The 16,322-nt window shown below is 40.2% G+C and overlaps 2 non-coding genes across 2 annotated transcripts; one reads left to right on the top strand and one right to left on the bottom strand.

Annotated features, from left to right (window-relative positions):
* Positions 1-15,679: 15,679 nt before the first annotated feature.
* On the bottom strand, positions 15,680-15,753 carry Trnal-caa. Its single transcript has one exon. It is a non-coding gene; the product is annotated as a tRNA-Leu (tRNA).
* Positions 15,754-16,028: 275 nt separating this feature from the next.
* Trnas-cga lies at positions 16,029-16,102 on the top strand. Its single transcript has one exon. It is a non-coding gene; the product is annotated as a tRNA-Ser (tRNA).
* The last annotated feature ends 220 nt before the right edge of the window (positions 16,103-16,322 follow it).

Raw genomic sequence — 16,322 nt, 5'->3', positions numbered from 1 at the left:
GCCTGAACCCTTCAACAATTGTTGCAGTGCCATACATGCCAAAAGCCGTCTGTCTGATGGAGCATAAAACACGATTCATTTGAAAAGGCCATCTTTTGCCACTCAGTGGCATGCAAATTCCTGCCTTTCTCGATGATGGACAGCAACCAGAATACGTGCATGAACCAAACCATTGCTGCAGAGGCCCATATGCATCAACGTTTTTTGAACGGTCATTGAGGAGACACAGTTGGTAGCCCCTTGGTTCATCTGGCTGGTCAGTTGCTCAACAGTTGCATATTCATTCACCCACACATATCTTTGCACCACAGTTGCCTGCATTCCGGTTTTGGATGGCACTAATTCGCCATGCACAGTATACTTTCACCACGGTGGCATGTAAACAGTTTACAATCTTAGCCTTTTTGGAAATGCTTCTATACTTGGCCCAAAAACCAATGATGTCCGATAAATAGCTCTGTTTCAGCATTACGACAACATCTGCACTCTTTTCTGCATCACCCCTCGACCCACTTTATATATACTCCAATGCTAATGCTGGCATCTGCCGTCTGTGAGTGGTTACTGCATGTTGATATAAAACATAGGCAGTGCTCACATTAATGTAACTGAACTGTGTATAAAATTACAAAGAGACAGATGGGGTGGGCAGTACTTACCTTTAGAAGGTGGAATTTCAAGTACTGCTAATGGACACTTGTAAGTGTATGGGGTGGAAAAAAAAAAAATCGAATACATTAGTTTCCTGATGTCTGAGGGACCTCTTCCAATCATCCCCAAGCTATTAATCTTTCCTCCTTGGGGAACAAACAAAGTTATGAGATATCTCCCTTCCTCATTCCCCCTCATTTTGTGTGTGACAATCAGCAGCACTGGCAATTTCACCTCCAAAATATAAGTAGTGGTCGGCCATAGTGTATCACTGGAATTATATAATTTTCTGTTAGCAAAAATTACACCCCATACAGAATTGCAGTCAAATAGCATTAGACATAAGTTTTGTTTAACAAGCAGCTGTAGATACTGGCATACACAGTGAAGTATAACAGCGCCATTTTTCAGGTTCTTTCCAATGCAGAAAGTACAGAAGCAGGAATAGTAACTGAAATTAAATGGAAAGAATGAAAGGAAAAACAAGTGCTCTTACTGAGTTGTTCACCTCCTCCTTGCTCCAGGAACTCTTGAGAACTTTTTCTATTTAATCTCAATGGTTCAAATGGCTCTGAGCACTATGAGACTCAACTGCTGTGGTCATCAGTCCCCTAGAACTTAGAACTAATTAAACCTAACTAACCTAAGGACATCACACACATCCATGCCCGAGGCAGGATTCGAACCTGCGACCGTAGCAGCAGCGTGGCTCCAGACTGGAGCGCCTAGAACCGCACGACCACCGCGGCCGGCCATTTAATCTCAATATGCATTGTTTCATCCATCCTGTCTTCTCTTTTCAAATAAGGAAAATCCAGGATGGAATATAACAATATTATGGAAATAAAAGTCACCACTCACCGTATGGTAGAGATGTTGAGTCACAGATAGGCACAACAGAAAGACTGTCACAAATAAGAAGCTTCCGGCCAGTAAGGCCTTACTGGCCAAACCTTCTTGTTTGTGACAGGCTTTTAGTTGTGCCTATCTATGACTTAGCATCTCTGCTTTATAGTGAGTGGTAACTTTCCTTTTCATAACATTGTTACTTTCTTCTCTTTTGGCAGATTAATATAACCCCAGTTTAAAAAAAAATTATGTTTTCCATGACTAGGTTTTCCTCGTCTGTGTTAATGTCTTCCTTGATGCTTGGTAAGCAGTTTCTATCAATATTTGATATAACACTTATATGGTTGCCAACACAGGAGATTTCAAAATACAGGGTGTACATAAAGTCTAGGAACAGATTCAATTATTTATTGCACAGAAACCAAACACTGTACAGATATCACACATATGTCATTTCGAAGAGAAACACTGAAAGTTCCCCCCCCCCCCCCCCCTATGTGTAGAACCAAGTACGGTAAGAAGCCAACAACAAGAAAGGCCATGTACCACTGCCACAACAAATTCGTTATGACAGGTAGCTTGTGCCTGGCGAAGAGAAGCGGACATCCTAGTGTGAGTGCAGTGAATGTGGAGCACTTACGAGAGATATTCATAAGGAGTCCTAGGAAACCGGCGCATCGTGCATCCTGTGAACTGGAAATGACTCCAATGACATTGTGGAAAGTCCTGCTATAGAAGTTGTCTATGAAACCATTAAAATTGGAGCTAGTGCAGAAGCTCAATGGCAATGACAAAGACAATCATTCTGAGATTTGTTCACAGTTGTAACAAGTGAATGGGGTGGGTATGGCATTGTTGAACACTTCATTTTTAGCGACCAAGTAACTTTTCACAGTACTGTGAAAGTGAACAGGCACAACTGTCGAATCTACGGTATGAAGCATCCACACGAATGCACTGAATTTGAGCGTATTCCCCAAACACAGGTGCCAATGCTAAGGAAAAGGTAACATGTGTTAGAGGGCAGAAGGAAGAAGTAGTAAACCAGTTCATTCAGAAACTCGGAGATATTAAGTGGGACTGTAAATATAACTGTCAAATGGGAGTAAATAAAACTGAAACTGCTTTTAAGAACTTCATTAAAAATTATTTAGATTTGTGCTATTCTTGTTCTCCTCTTATAAAAATCAATCTTAAAAGCCAACCTATAAAGAAAAACATTAAGTGGTACACAGATAAACTTACCAATATGAGGGAGAATACGTTATCGTTGTACCACATGTATAAAAATTCTCATAAAGATGGAACGGAGCAGAAAGATATTTGTACAAAGCATACCTTGAATGTAAGAGAACCTACAGAACTAAGCTTAGAATGGCAAAAAGAACAGCATACGAAAGATACATTGAAGGAGCTGCTAATAAGTGCAAAGCTGCATGGAATGCTGTTGCACAAGAGCATTGCAGGAATGATGAACATCGCATAGCTCTTGACCCGGATAAAGTTAATCATTTTTTCATGGACTCTGTAAGTTATATTAAGAACAAAATTGAAACAACAACCACTAATGCAAGTGATCTACTTAAGCAACAACAACCTGCAAACAATACATTTACATGGAGGACAATCGCACCCACTGAGATTACAAAGGTAGTGGCAAAGTTCTCAAACTCCAAGAGCATGGACTGCTCTTGGTTGTCCAATTACATAATTAAAAAAACAAAGCATATAATTAGTGAACCATTGGCCTTTCTGTTTAATAGGTGTCAAAAGTTTGGAGTCTATCCTACAACTCTAAAAATATCGAAAGTTATCCCAGTGTATAAAAAAGGGGACAAACATGATCTCAAAAATTACCGACCAGTTTCTATAGTTCCCATTTTCTTGAAAGTACTTGAATCTCTTATTTATAACCAACTGAACCACTACTTTGAGTCACATAACTTACTCTCTAATAGTCAATTTGGCTTCCGCAATGGAAAAAATATCACCACTGTTGATCTTTCAATTGTGAATGAAGTAATAACAACCTTTGAGAATAAAAATAAAGCCTCACTTCTTTTATGTGTTTTAAGTACGGCATTAGACTGGATTTCTCATGATATCCTAATTGCTAAACTCAAATTCTATGGCATACAAGATTCTGCATTGGCAGTAATTGAATCATACCTAAAAATGGGAAGCAGTTTGCCTATGTCAGAAACAGAGACTCACAATTGCTGGAAGTTAAGACAGGTTCTGTCCTTAGGCCCTTCTTTTTTATAACTACAGTCAATGATTTACCTCATTGTATCCCCACTACTGTTATTTGGTTATGCTGATGCCGCAACCTTGCTTGCTCAGCACGAGAACATATCAGTTCTGCAAGATATGATGCAAGATGGTCTGGAAGCAGCACAAAAATGGTTCTCACCAAATACACTGCTTTGCAATCCTTATAAAAACCAACAGATTATACTGGGATTGTCAAAAGAGGTATAGGTGAAAGCAGTTAAAATTCTAGGAATTCATGTAGACTTTAAGTTAATGTGGGAAACACACATCAACCACACCTGCACAAAATTGTCTCGAGTTACGTATTTAATGTGGAAACTGAGGAGCCTGGTGACAAAAGAATATTTATGAGTTATTTATTTTGGACTCTTTCAGTCACAGATAGAGTATGGACTGCTGATATGGGGACTCTCTCTTCACATCACTGAAGTTCTAAAAATTCAGAAGAAAGTGATAAGGCCAATGAGCAATTCTGGTAGATCAGAGCACTGCCGACCACTGCTCATTCAGCTGAAAATATTAACCGTTATTAATCTTTATATATACGCCTCAGAATTGTATGCAAAAAACAATATAGCAGATTTTGAAATGGGAGAAAACATGCACCATCATAATACCAGAGGCAAAACAAAATTAGACATACTTAGGCACAGGCTGACAAGAACAGGGAATTCCCATCGAATCAATAGTCTAAAAATATTTAATAAACTTCCATTTTCTTCTCAGTCAGATCACATAAGTAGCTTCAAGAGCAAGCTACTAAATTGGTTAATAATCAATCCTTTTTACAATGTAACAGAATTTATGAATATAACATCAATCAACATTAATTTTTAAGGATTTCATTATGTGATGTCACTGAATGTATTTATCTTATGTTATGGTGTATGTTATGATCTATGGGCAATATTTGCAAAGCTCATTTAGCTTTACGGTACTATTCAAGGAAAATGTTATATGATATCCATTTAAATTGCCTATTCCACCTCAGGTGGTCAATGGTGAACAAAGAATCTGAATCTGTACTGCAAAGGTAAACGTTTTTTGTCTTGTCACGTCAAAAATTGTATGGGCCATTCTTCTTCGCCAAGAGCACTGTCACTGGAAATTCCTACTTGCACATGTTGCAGAAATGGCTGATGCCTCAAATGAGATTGGACTCTCTGTTCATCTTTCAGCAGGATGAGGCTCCACCCCATTTTCATCGTGAAGTTCGTGGGTACCTGAACACGGAGCTGTCACATCGATGGCTCAGCCATGCTACAGAAGGGGAAATCTGTTTCATGAAATGGCCCTCCTGATCACCAGATGTCACTCTGTGTGACTATTTTGTATATGTACTACCTCTACCATATGATGTAGCAGAGCTCAGGGAGTGAATACGGGAAGTGACTGCCACAGTCGACGATGCCATGCTGGGATGGGTAAGGCAAGAATTCGATTACCGTATTGTCATCTACCTGATCACTCATGGTTCGCATATCAAATGTTTGTAGAAAAAAATAAAATTTCGAAAAGTTTCTCTTCGAAATGCAGTATGTATGGCATCTGTACAATGTTTAGTTCTTGTGCAATAAATAATTGAAAATGTTCCTCGATTTTATGTACACGCTGTACTTGAACATACACTGTATGGCAGCACATTCAAGATAAGAGAATCAGGTGTAAATAATGGTATACAACTGCTAAGAACACAATCTCAAAGAAATAAGTATTATGTTGTGGAAATAATGTCTGTCTGTCTGTCTAACAAACAGTAAGCAGAGACAGGAAAAATCCATTTTATTTTATGGCCAATTTCAGAGTTATTTTTGCCTATTTGTTGCTGTTTTCTGTCAACTCTGGTATTACTTTCTGCCAATTTTGATGGTGTTTTTGAGGAGTTTGGTATTACTTTCCAATAGCTTATTTTTGAAGTATCAAATGGCTTATATCACTGTTCCAGCACTATGAAAACGAAAATATACCTCTTAACTACATTACATATGGCATCACAGAAGAAAAAGGAAATCATTTACATGAAACCCATTAAATGTAATCAATTAAAGAAACCATACACTGTGAAAAGGTTTTCAAATTAAAGCACTATTATAGCTTCAATGGTTTCTTTGAAATCTTTTACCACCAGTTGATCAGTACTTCACAACAATGCAAAAATAGCAGCCTAAAGCGCAAATTTTTAACATGGGCAAGGAGAAGGCCACAAATGCAGTTAACCAATTCAGCTCATATTTGGCAGCCTGCTTCTATACAACATAAAATGAAGATCGGTTTTGAGAACACCATCCCTACTGTTCATGATGTGAATTTGATTCAAAACTGACCAGATCGATATACAATTGAAAATGGAACACTTTTAATCATCATAGGTGGTGTCCAGAAGCAAACTTTTTTCCTAGGGATTTGCGAAAGAAACTATTACAACTGCCACTTATGTACCCGTAAAGTAAATGCTATTCAATGAAAGTACTGCTGATGCAACAATCAAGGCATCTGGCTGGAGAGCAGAGAACCTGTGTTCAATTCTGAAATGCATTCTGCTGGATTTTTTGTCATCTTTCTTTTCTTTATTGAAATTAGTAACAATAGGAGGGTTAATATGGCAGTTATTAAGGAATAATAACAAGGAGGTAAATAAATTTCTCAAACAACTTGGATTGGTGAAAAATTAAAATTTGAAGCCTCATATGAAAACAAATGTCACGAGGGACCATAGACAGCTGAGTATGCTATGCTAGTTTACAATGAGCTGTGGTACAGAACTTTATTTGGAGGTTTCAAAACTGCAATGTACATCCGGAAATCCAGCAGGAATTTCACAACTATCCACATTCCACAACAATTCATAGCATAATTCATGATCAATTTTCAGCACCAATATTTTAGGTGATGTTGCATGCGTGATGTGCATTAGAATTACACTGGAGATCCAAAGAAACTGGTACACCTGCCTAATATCATGTAGGGACCCACAAGCATGCAGAAGTGCTGCAACATGACATGGCATGGCATGGACTTGAGTGATGCCTGAAATAGTGCTAGAGGTAACTGACACCATGAATCCTGCAGGGCTGTCCATAAATCAGTAAGAACACAAGGGTGTGGAGACATCGTCTGAACAGCACATTGCAAGGCATCCCAGATACACTCAATAATGTTCATGTCTGGTGAGTTTGGTGACCAGTGAAGTGTTTCTGGAGTCACTCTGTAGCAATTCTGGATGTGTGGGATGTCACATTGTCCTGCTGGAATTGCCCAAGTTCTTCAGAATGCACAATGGCCGTGAATGGATACAGGTAATCTAGAAAGGATAGTTACATAAGTGTTACTTATCAGAGTCGTATATAGATGTCAAATTGATGTTGTGTAGATTCTTCCCCAGACCCATGGTGCAGTGTATCAGAAGTTGAGTTATGTTCGACAGTTTCGGCTTGTTGATTACCACTGGTAGCAGCTTCATACACGCTTCTTCTGAATCCCAAAGCGGAACGCAGCTGGTACGCCATCCTGAAATATCGAGGACATAATACAAACGTGCCAACGTTCGCCACCTAAAGTGTAAACAAAAGTCATACTGACAGGTACACTGCCACCGTTGTGTTCCAAGGATGTGTGCAGTCCAACTGCACACATCCCACACCATTACAGAGCCTCCACCAGCTTGAACAAGTCCCCTGCTGACAAGCAGTGTCCATGGACTCATGAGGCCAGTTCCATACCCATACACACCTATACACTTGATACAATTTGAAATGAGACTCATCCGACCAGGCAACATGTTTCCAGTCATCAACAGTCCAATGTCGGTGTTGACGGATCCACATGAGGCGTAAAGCTTTGTGTCATGCAGTCATCAAGGGTACACGAGTGGGCTTCAGCTCCAAAAGTCCATATTGATGATGTATCGTTGAATGATTTGCATGCTGATACTTGTTGATAGCCCAGTACTGAAATGTATGGCAATCTGAGGAAAGGTTGCACTTATGTCACATTGAACAATTCTCTTCAGTCATCATTGGTCATTTTCTTGCAGAAATTTTTTCCAGCCACAGCGATGTCAGAGATCTGATGTTTTACCAGATTCCTGATATTCAAGGTACACTTGTGGAATGGTCAAATGGAAAAACCTCGCTTCATCACTACCTCAGAGATACTGTGTCCCTTCGCTCATGCACCGACTATAAGCAACACGTTCCAACTCATTTAAATCTTGATAACCTGCCATTGCAGCAGCAGTAACTGAGCTAACAACTGCGGCAGACACTTGTTATCTTATACAGGCATTGATGACCACAGTGCCATATTCTGTCTGTTTACATCTCTCTGTATTTTAATACACATGCCTATACCAGTTTCCTTGGCACTTCAGTGTAATTACCAAAAACGAAATATTTTTAAATGTAAGCCAAGTCAGTTTTCTGCCAAATCTGCAGAATGAATGATGTAGTTGTGCAAAAGCTGCTTTCATTACATGTTCTTGGTGCCACAAGCATATTTGCTTCAAATATTTATATGACAAGTACCACCCATGTAGATGTTCAAAGGTAAGTGAAGGCATGTAACAGTGAGTGAAAGAGCCTTTGTAGGGCAACCAGGATTAAAATTATAATTCTTTCTAATCCAAGTCATTAAAGAAATTTATTTCCCTACCTTGTTATTATTTTTCACTGATTACCTTTTGACTTTCCTATTCCTACTAGATTCAATACAGCAAAAATACTAATGAAAAAACTGCAGAAAATGTTCTCTTCTCCTCAGCCACATGCCTTGATTGCTACATCAGTGGCAGTTCTTTGAACAGTGTTTACCATAGGCATATTCAGTTTCTTTCTTCGATTCTACGAAATGGGCATATGCAGCAACCTCCCCCCCCCCCCCCCCCCCCCCCCCACATGATGAAAACACTCAATTTTCAATTACCTATTGATTTTGTCAAATTTGAATCAATCGCATGTCATGAACTTTAGGAGTGGTTCCCTCAAATATAAGGATGGGGGAGCTTCTTGAGCCAAAATATCTCAGTCCTCTGTTTTAGGTTTATACAAGCACCCTGCCAAATATGACTCAAATTGGTTGGCCATTCAGAGACCTTCACCTTGTGAGGACCAAATGTCTTCAGCACAACACCAGACATCTGACAATATCCACATATCCTGCTTGCATGGGAAGTTGCTTCCCATCAAATTATAAAGGTATTACTACCCCTTCAGAATATTTCACAACTGAGACCTGCCATCCTATGCACACATAAACTATTTGCTGTGTCAGCACGAACATAATTCATCATCATCACACAAGAAATAAGAGCCCAGGACTGTGAATAAGACTAAATATACAGATCTGTCACCATAAGAGTTGTTAGCCTAATATGAAGGTGCAACATAGTGTCTTTCTCGGTTTTCTTCACCTCGCCCTGAAGCATTCGTTCCATTCATATTTAACAAAAGCTGGCTGGTTTTAGCATCAAAAATTTGTATTTCTCATAATAATGAAGCAGTCTTCAATTGTAACTTGGATTATAGGTACTGTTTCATCCACTGACATCAGAGTTCTCAATATTTTTGCGTAACAAACTGTACCAACAATGAGACAGTTTGGTGAGATCTGTAAAGTGGAGCATCAGTTAAATTGGATGTTTTTGCAGGACACAAACACAACATGAAATATAGCACATAGCTCTTTAGCTAGCACGTAAATCAAATTTGCACCCAATTGATCAGGTTCTCGCCACCGTACACAGCAGCGAACAGAGGGTGTCATGCTAACTGAAAGTACGAAGATTGCCCGGAAAATAATGTGCCACATTTTTTCTCAATCAGCAAAAATTGTATGAATGTGACAGTTAAGATATACATTATTTGAAGTTTCCAAATTGCACACACAAATTTCCCATTTATTCTGACAGGTAGCATACCTGTAGCAATGTTTTGAAATGGTGTCTCTATATGATGTAAGCTACAAGCAGCGTGTTGTCATTGAACTTCTCACAGTAAAGAATAGAACCTTCGAGAATATTCCCAATTGTTTGCATCCTGTTTATGGAGCATCTGCAATAGACAGAAGTTCTGTTAGTCACTGGGCAAAGAGAGTGAGGCCATTAGGAGACATTGGTTCGGCAGAGCTCCAAGATTTGCTTCATTCAGGGAGGCCATTCGTGGCTTTCAAACTTGACCAGGCACAGCTTGCTGATGTGCTCATTCACAAAGACCAATGCAGAACAACTTGGCACTTGGCAATGAAGCTGTCACTCAGGAAGGAAAGTGTGGATGCAATTGTCCATAGTCTTAATTACTCAGAAGTTTGTGCACAATGGGTTACGCACTATCTCATGAGGAAACTAAATCTTCTCACTCTTTGATGTGATGCCAAGACACAGTACCAATATTTCTGAAGCAGATGTGAACACATTAACCAAACCCAAAAAGGGCTTCCAATGATTTTGTCACCATAATAACCCAGGTGATTGACTGATTCTATATGATAACACAAGTTTGAGGACTTCAGAACCATCATTAAGCAGGGTTGGACAGTATTATCTCATCCATCCTACAGCCCTGACCTAGCGCACCTCCAACTTCCATTTGCTTGTCTCATTAAAGTATCACATTTGTAGATGACATTTTGAGGATGACAAAGACGTGATTCTTACAGTGGAGAAATGGCTTCAATACCAGAACAAGGAGTGGCACTGACAGGGTACACACACCCTTGTATCTTGATGGATGAAGGCCATAGAACAGGCTAGCAATTGTATGGAAGTATAGGGAATGTAGAGTAAACAACATTCTATCTTTTGTGTATTTATCGTTGTGTTCAATAAATAATGACTGAAGGAAAAAAATTTAGTGCCTCACTTTTTGGGTAACCCTCAAATTTATTTTAATAGTTATTCCATATTATTTTTACTACTTTGTGAATGAAACTTGTGGTCAAAGCATGAACTGTTGGTAGTGAAATTTAACAGTGAAAAAGAGAGGGATGGCTGTACTGAGCTGAGAAGACACATTACATTTCAATGATCTGTCACCCTGATGCTACTCATAAACATTTGCCTCAAGTCAGTTACCTTCTTGTAGTTTCTCCATGTTAAGGACCTGCTATGCACTGCCACCATGTCTTGTCATGTGACTTTGCTTCCATTTGCAGAGGATTGAGGGCTGTAAGACAGCTCTCTAGTCTTCAAGCCAAAAAATAACATAACTGCCTTTTAAACAACTCTTTTGTATTTTGTTACTCTTATGTGACATTCATATACATTGAGTAAACAGATCTCATTAACGAGAACAACATTTTCAAATTGAATCTCATAACACCACAGAAGAGAGTGACATTGCCCCTCAGCCTTCTTAAGCTTATTCTGGGTGTTGATATTGCAGACAGTGCCTCTTCCTCTCTGCCTTCCAAAACACTGCCAAGCCACAACCCCAATAAGTAAATAACCCCTTCGTAGCACGAGAAGATGTTCCATATCTGTCACACTTTGATGATGTCCTAAGCCGACAATTCTTTTGTCATTTCTGCAAATATTACACCACGAAGTACACACAGTGGGGAGTTCTTTATATATTAACTAGCTAAATAATATTTTTAAATGAAGAGATCAGACATATTTTTATGGACAAATAACATGTATCGCCTAACTAGGCTGCGATCTATGTTATGTTAAAGGATACCGGATGCCATGTTAATTTACATATTCACAAAACTTAAGTGTCACATTCAGTGTTTTTCATATTTATACTCTTGTAATTTGAAAATATATAGTTTAAATGATGCACCATATTAAAGTCTCACAAACACCCGTTTTTACACAATAGTTGTGTAAAAGGCTCAGGAAATGTCACATCCGTGGCTAAAACTGTTATTGGAAAGTAGTTTGTTTGCAAGGTGCTACTCCAGTCTCCGTAAGCAAGGAATTACTATTACTTCATTTTACAAATGGGCTCCCATTCAGTCTGTCGCCTTGCTGCTGATACAACAATGGACCAGTTAATGATGGACTAGGATAAATGATCACTGTAAAGACCTACCTACCAACCAAATCATGCCACAGGATCAGTTGACTTTAGACACTGACTGCTATCAGAGCTGAAAAACACCTCTCTCCTATGTTCCAAACCGCCACCTATAGCAAACACTAAATGGCTCAGTTTCTTCACCTTGGCATTTTCCCTTCTGCCCCATGATGGTTCTGGAACTACCTTCTGTTGTCCTCCTCACAATTCTCACAATGTAATCCCTATGAGCAAATAAACTGATATGGTTTACTTTTCCCAACATGAGTATGTATATTAATTACAAGTCCACATCACTATCCAATCCTGATTACACTCCCAAGTGGGTGTAAGAACTGCCATCTGAAGTGAGATGCCAAATTTGACCAACTTTCAGCTTTGAGGTGCCCCATACAAATTACTAAGCCGTGAACAGATGTATGAAACCACCATGCAGGACAGAATGGCTCCATGCTGCAGTGCAACAGACAAGTGCTTCGCACAGTCAGCCCAAGCTGCCCACCACAGTCTAACCAGGCCTAATGCCACGCTGCCATCACTGCCATTAGGTAAGGAAATTCAACCTCGTCTGCCTCCTCTATCGTGGTCACACGAGGCCACATCATGATTATGATGTCCCGATGCCACCTCGACACCGGGCATCGCCACTGCATTGCTGCCCAATCTATTGTCAATGAACAATTTAATTGTAACAATCAAAATATACGATTTCTGACAATATACTGTAATTGTATAGCTAAAAAATCCATTCACCAAGCAATGGTTGGTGTCTTTCCTAATCATCCCATCTGTTAAGTCTCCCCTGACCTTGCATTCTGGGTGACTTTTCAGAACCCCACCCCTTTCCCTAGACGTCTCAAGTTCCCTTCCCTTCACCCCTCTCCCTACCCGTTCAATCTTTATGCTGGAAGGAGGGGCCACTGGCTTCAAAAGCTTGCATAAGTAAAACCTTTCTCCTTCCATCACTTGGTGACTGGATTTTTTTATCTATCCAATTACTACATATTAAATGTGCAAGCTCCACTTGTAGGGGGAAAGGCCTCTGGACCAATGTTGCCACTGACATCATCGAGGTCTGTGATCAAATTTTGTGTGTGTGTGTGTGTGTGTGTGTGTGTGTGTGTGTGTGTGTGTCTAGTTTAAAGCAATTCCCTCAACCACATCACAGAGGCAACTAGAGATGGATCCAACATATTGCAAACACGGGTGGAGCAACTCCGTGTGAAAAATGATAATCTGCAAAGGCACCTTAGTGAGGCATTAGTAAATGTGATGCTGCGAAACAGCACTGTGCCTGGAGCTAGCCTAACTTCCCTACTTCTGTGTTCCCATAGGCGGTTCTAAACTAGGTGTAAACGTTGACACAGTAGTACAAAATGTAATGGATACAGGGAAACTGTCCCCATCGACTGACCACCAGCACGAAGTTGCAAGGAGTGGCTCACGCTTATGTAGATTCAAGGAAGGGCTGAGAAATACCAAGGCAATTGACATCCTTGCAGAATGCGTTGAAGATATGTACAGAAATAAATACTGTCAGCTACTATAAGGACAATTTTTCCATCAAATAACAAAATTCTGGAGAGGATTTCGAGTGATTTTCTGACCGAATAAGAGTTGTGTCTTGTCGTACATATGTACTAACAGAAAGTAATGAAAGGAATGAGATACCACTCAGGAAATCAGAAACTTGCCGTGCAGATTCACTCATTCGCAGGATTGACCCCACAGGTACGTGACAAGGTGAAGTACACTGAGTACACTAAGATAGGCTATAAAACTCACAAAGGAGGTGCAACAATTCGTCTAATCATCCACTGGGATAAAGCCCACCTGATGTGCATTCGTTGACGAAGTGTGCTGCACTCGTTGCAAATGACAAAAAGTTACACGGCTCCTTAGTGTTTGGCACCAGCATGTGCTTGTTTTAGAAAAATCAGACAAGGGGAGAGAAAACTATCCATCTCTACAGCACTGGTCAGCTAACCAAGTAGGTCAACGAGGTGCTCGAAGGAATGTGAATACGTGAAATGTGAATGGGAGCAGTTCTGCCACTGCTCCTTGCTCCCCTTCTGCAAAGCCAATCTGGTAAGAGAGATAGGAATTGCTCAAGTTTGCAAGATAAATGAACAGCAGAACTTCTACCTTCCTCATCAATACAGGCATACAAATAAATGTTTTGTTTGTTAGATATACTCACTGTCAACTGTACCCCATTCTAGCTGACTTTGCAACTTCATCTGAAGAAAAGAAACAACTTCTGTCAAACTTCTTAATGTACCACAAGATTCCTACATATGATACCAAGCCAATAGCCTGGAAACCATATTGCATATCTTATCACTTGCAGCCTGCAGTAGAAAAAATGCCTCAGATTTACTAAAAGCTGGAGTAATTAAACCTTCTTTCAGTTCCTGGTTGTCACATACAGGGTGTACATAAAGTCCGGGAACACTTTCAGTCATTATTTATTGCAAAAGAACTAAACATTGTACAGGTCTCATACATATTGCACTTTGAAGAGAGACTGTGAAAGTTTTTGTTTTTTACAAACATCTGATATGCAAACCATGAGAGACCCAGCACATGTCAGTATGGTAATTGATACCTTGCCATACCCATCCTAGCATGGCATCGTCGACTGTGGCAGTCGCTTCCCGTATTCTCTCCCGGACTTCCGCTGTATCACGTGGTAGAGGTGGTACATACATCAGATCTTTAATGTATTCCCACAGAAAAGACTCACATGGAGTGAGGTCTGGTGATCAGGATGGCCATTTCATGAAACAGCTGTCCCCTTTTGTAGCACGGCCAATCCACCAATGTTCAGGTACCCACAAACTTCATGATGGAAATGGGGTGGAGCCCCATTCTGCTGAAACATGTCCAAGTAGGAATACCCAGTGACAGTGCTTTCGACAAAGAAGAATGGCCTGTACAGTTTTCGACGTGACAAGGCACAAAAAACATTTACCTTTGGGGAATCACGCTCAAATTCAATGCATTTGTGTGGATGCTTTGAATCCCATATTCGACATTTATGCCTGTTCACTTTCCCATTTGTCAAACTACAACGTACCTCAACTCACCATACTTGTGACTAGCACCAACTATCGGCAAATTACCAAAATACGCTGTGGCAGTTGTAATGCTATTGTAAATATAATACTGCCATTAATCTGTATATTTTAAATTTTTTGTTCCGTAATAATTTTGAAAAATTAAACAAATACTATAACGAGAGTAAGCTTTTGTTAAGTGTAGTTTATCTGTTAAAAATAACCTCTTCGATGTAGGTGGAATAAATGTATTAAAACATATTTTGTAAATAATTATGTAATATTTCACGTACAACTGTAATTAATTATGTCAATTTTGTATGTATGTGCTGTCACGCAATTGTAGATGGTTCATACTTAGGATTTTTGTAAGCACAAGTGTAAAATGAAAATGTGTAGGGATCATAGGTAGAACGGAACTCTTCTGTGGTGGAATGGGAAAGGTGGTGGGGCACACGAGTGAGAATTGGCGTGCAAGTGACACACACAGTCGGTAGCTGCCCTGCAAGTGGTGAACACGCTCAGACGTGTTCTACATGATGGCGCAGTACAGCAATAAATTAATAGCTCAGAAATTTGCTATTTTACCATTGCCACCAAGAGGAAGATAGAGCTATGTACATCAAGAGCCGTACCTGTGCAATGTTATTATGCAGCACCACCTCATGCCACCTTCGACATCAGTAACAGGCAAAGTACTTTATTTAGAAGTGTATCACAGTATGAACCATCCTTCTTCAATCAGTTGAATATAAGAGTTAAATGTACCTTTGTGTTTAACCATAATTTTTCAATTTCATTTACGAAACTTCCTGGCAGATTAAAACTGTGTGCACCGACCGAGACTCGAACTCGGGACCTTTGCCTTTTGCGGGCAAGTGCTCTACCATCTGAGCTACCGAAGCACGACTCACACCTGGCCCCCACAGCTTTACTACTGCCAGTATCTCGTCTCCTACCTTCCAAACTTTACAGAAGCTCTTCTGCGAACCTTGCAGAACTAGCACTCCTGAAAGGAAGGATACTGCAGAGACATGGCTTAGCCACAGCCTGGGGGATGTTTCCAGAACGAGATTTTCACTCTGCAGTGGAGTGTGCGCTGATATGAAACTTCCTGGCCGATTAAAACTGTGTGCAGATACTGGCAGAAGTCAAGCTGTGGGGGCCGGGCGTGAGTCGTGCTTCGGTAGCTCAGATGGTAGAGCACTTGCCCGCGAAAGGCAAAGGTCCCGAGTTCGAGTCTCGGTCGGTGCACACAGTTTTAATCTGCCAGGAAGTTTCATATCAGCACACACTCCGCTGCAGAGTGAAAATCTCATTCTGGAAACATCCCCCAGGCTGTGGCTACGCCATGTCTCCGCAGTATCCTTTCTTTCAGGAGTGCTAGTTCTGCAAGGTTCGCAGAAGAACTTGTGTAAAGTTTGGAAGGTAGGAGACGAGATACTGGCAGAAGTAAAGCTGTGGGCGCCGGGCG

This window comes from Schistocerca piceifrons, chromosome 11 (genome assembly GCF_021461385.2).
Source record: "Schistocerca piceifrons isolate TAMUIC-IGC-003096 chromosome 11, iqSchPice1.1, whole genome shotgun sequence".
Lineage (NCBI taxonomy): Eukaryota > Metazoa > Arthropoda > Insecta > Orthoptera > Acrididae > Schistocerca > Schistocerca piceifrons.
This window is presented reverse-complemented; position numbering and strand designations above follow the sequence as displayed.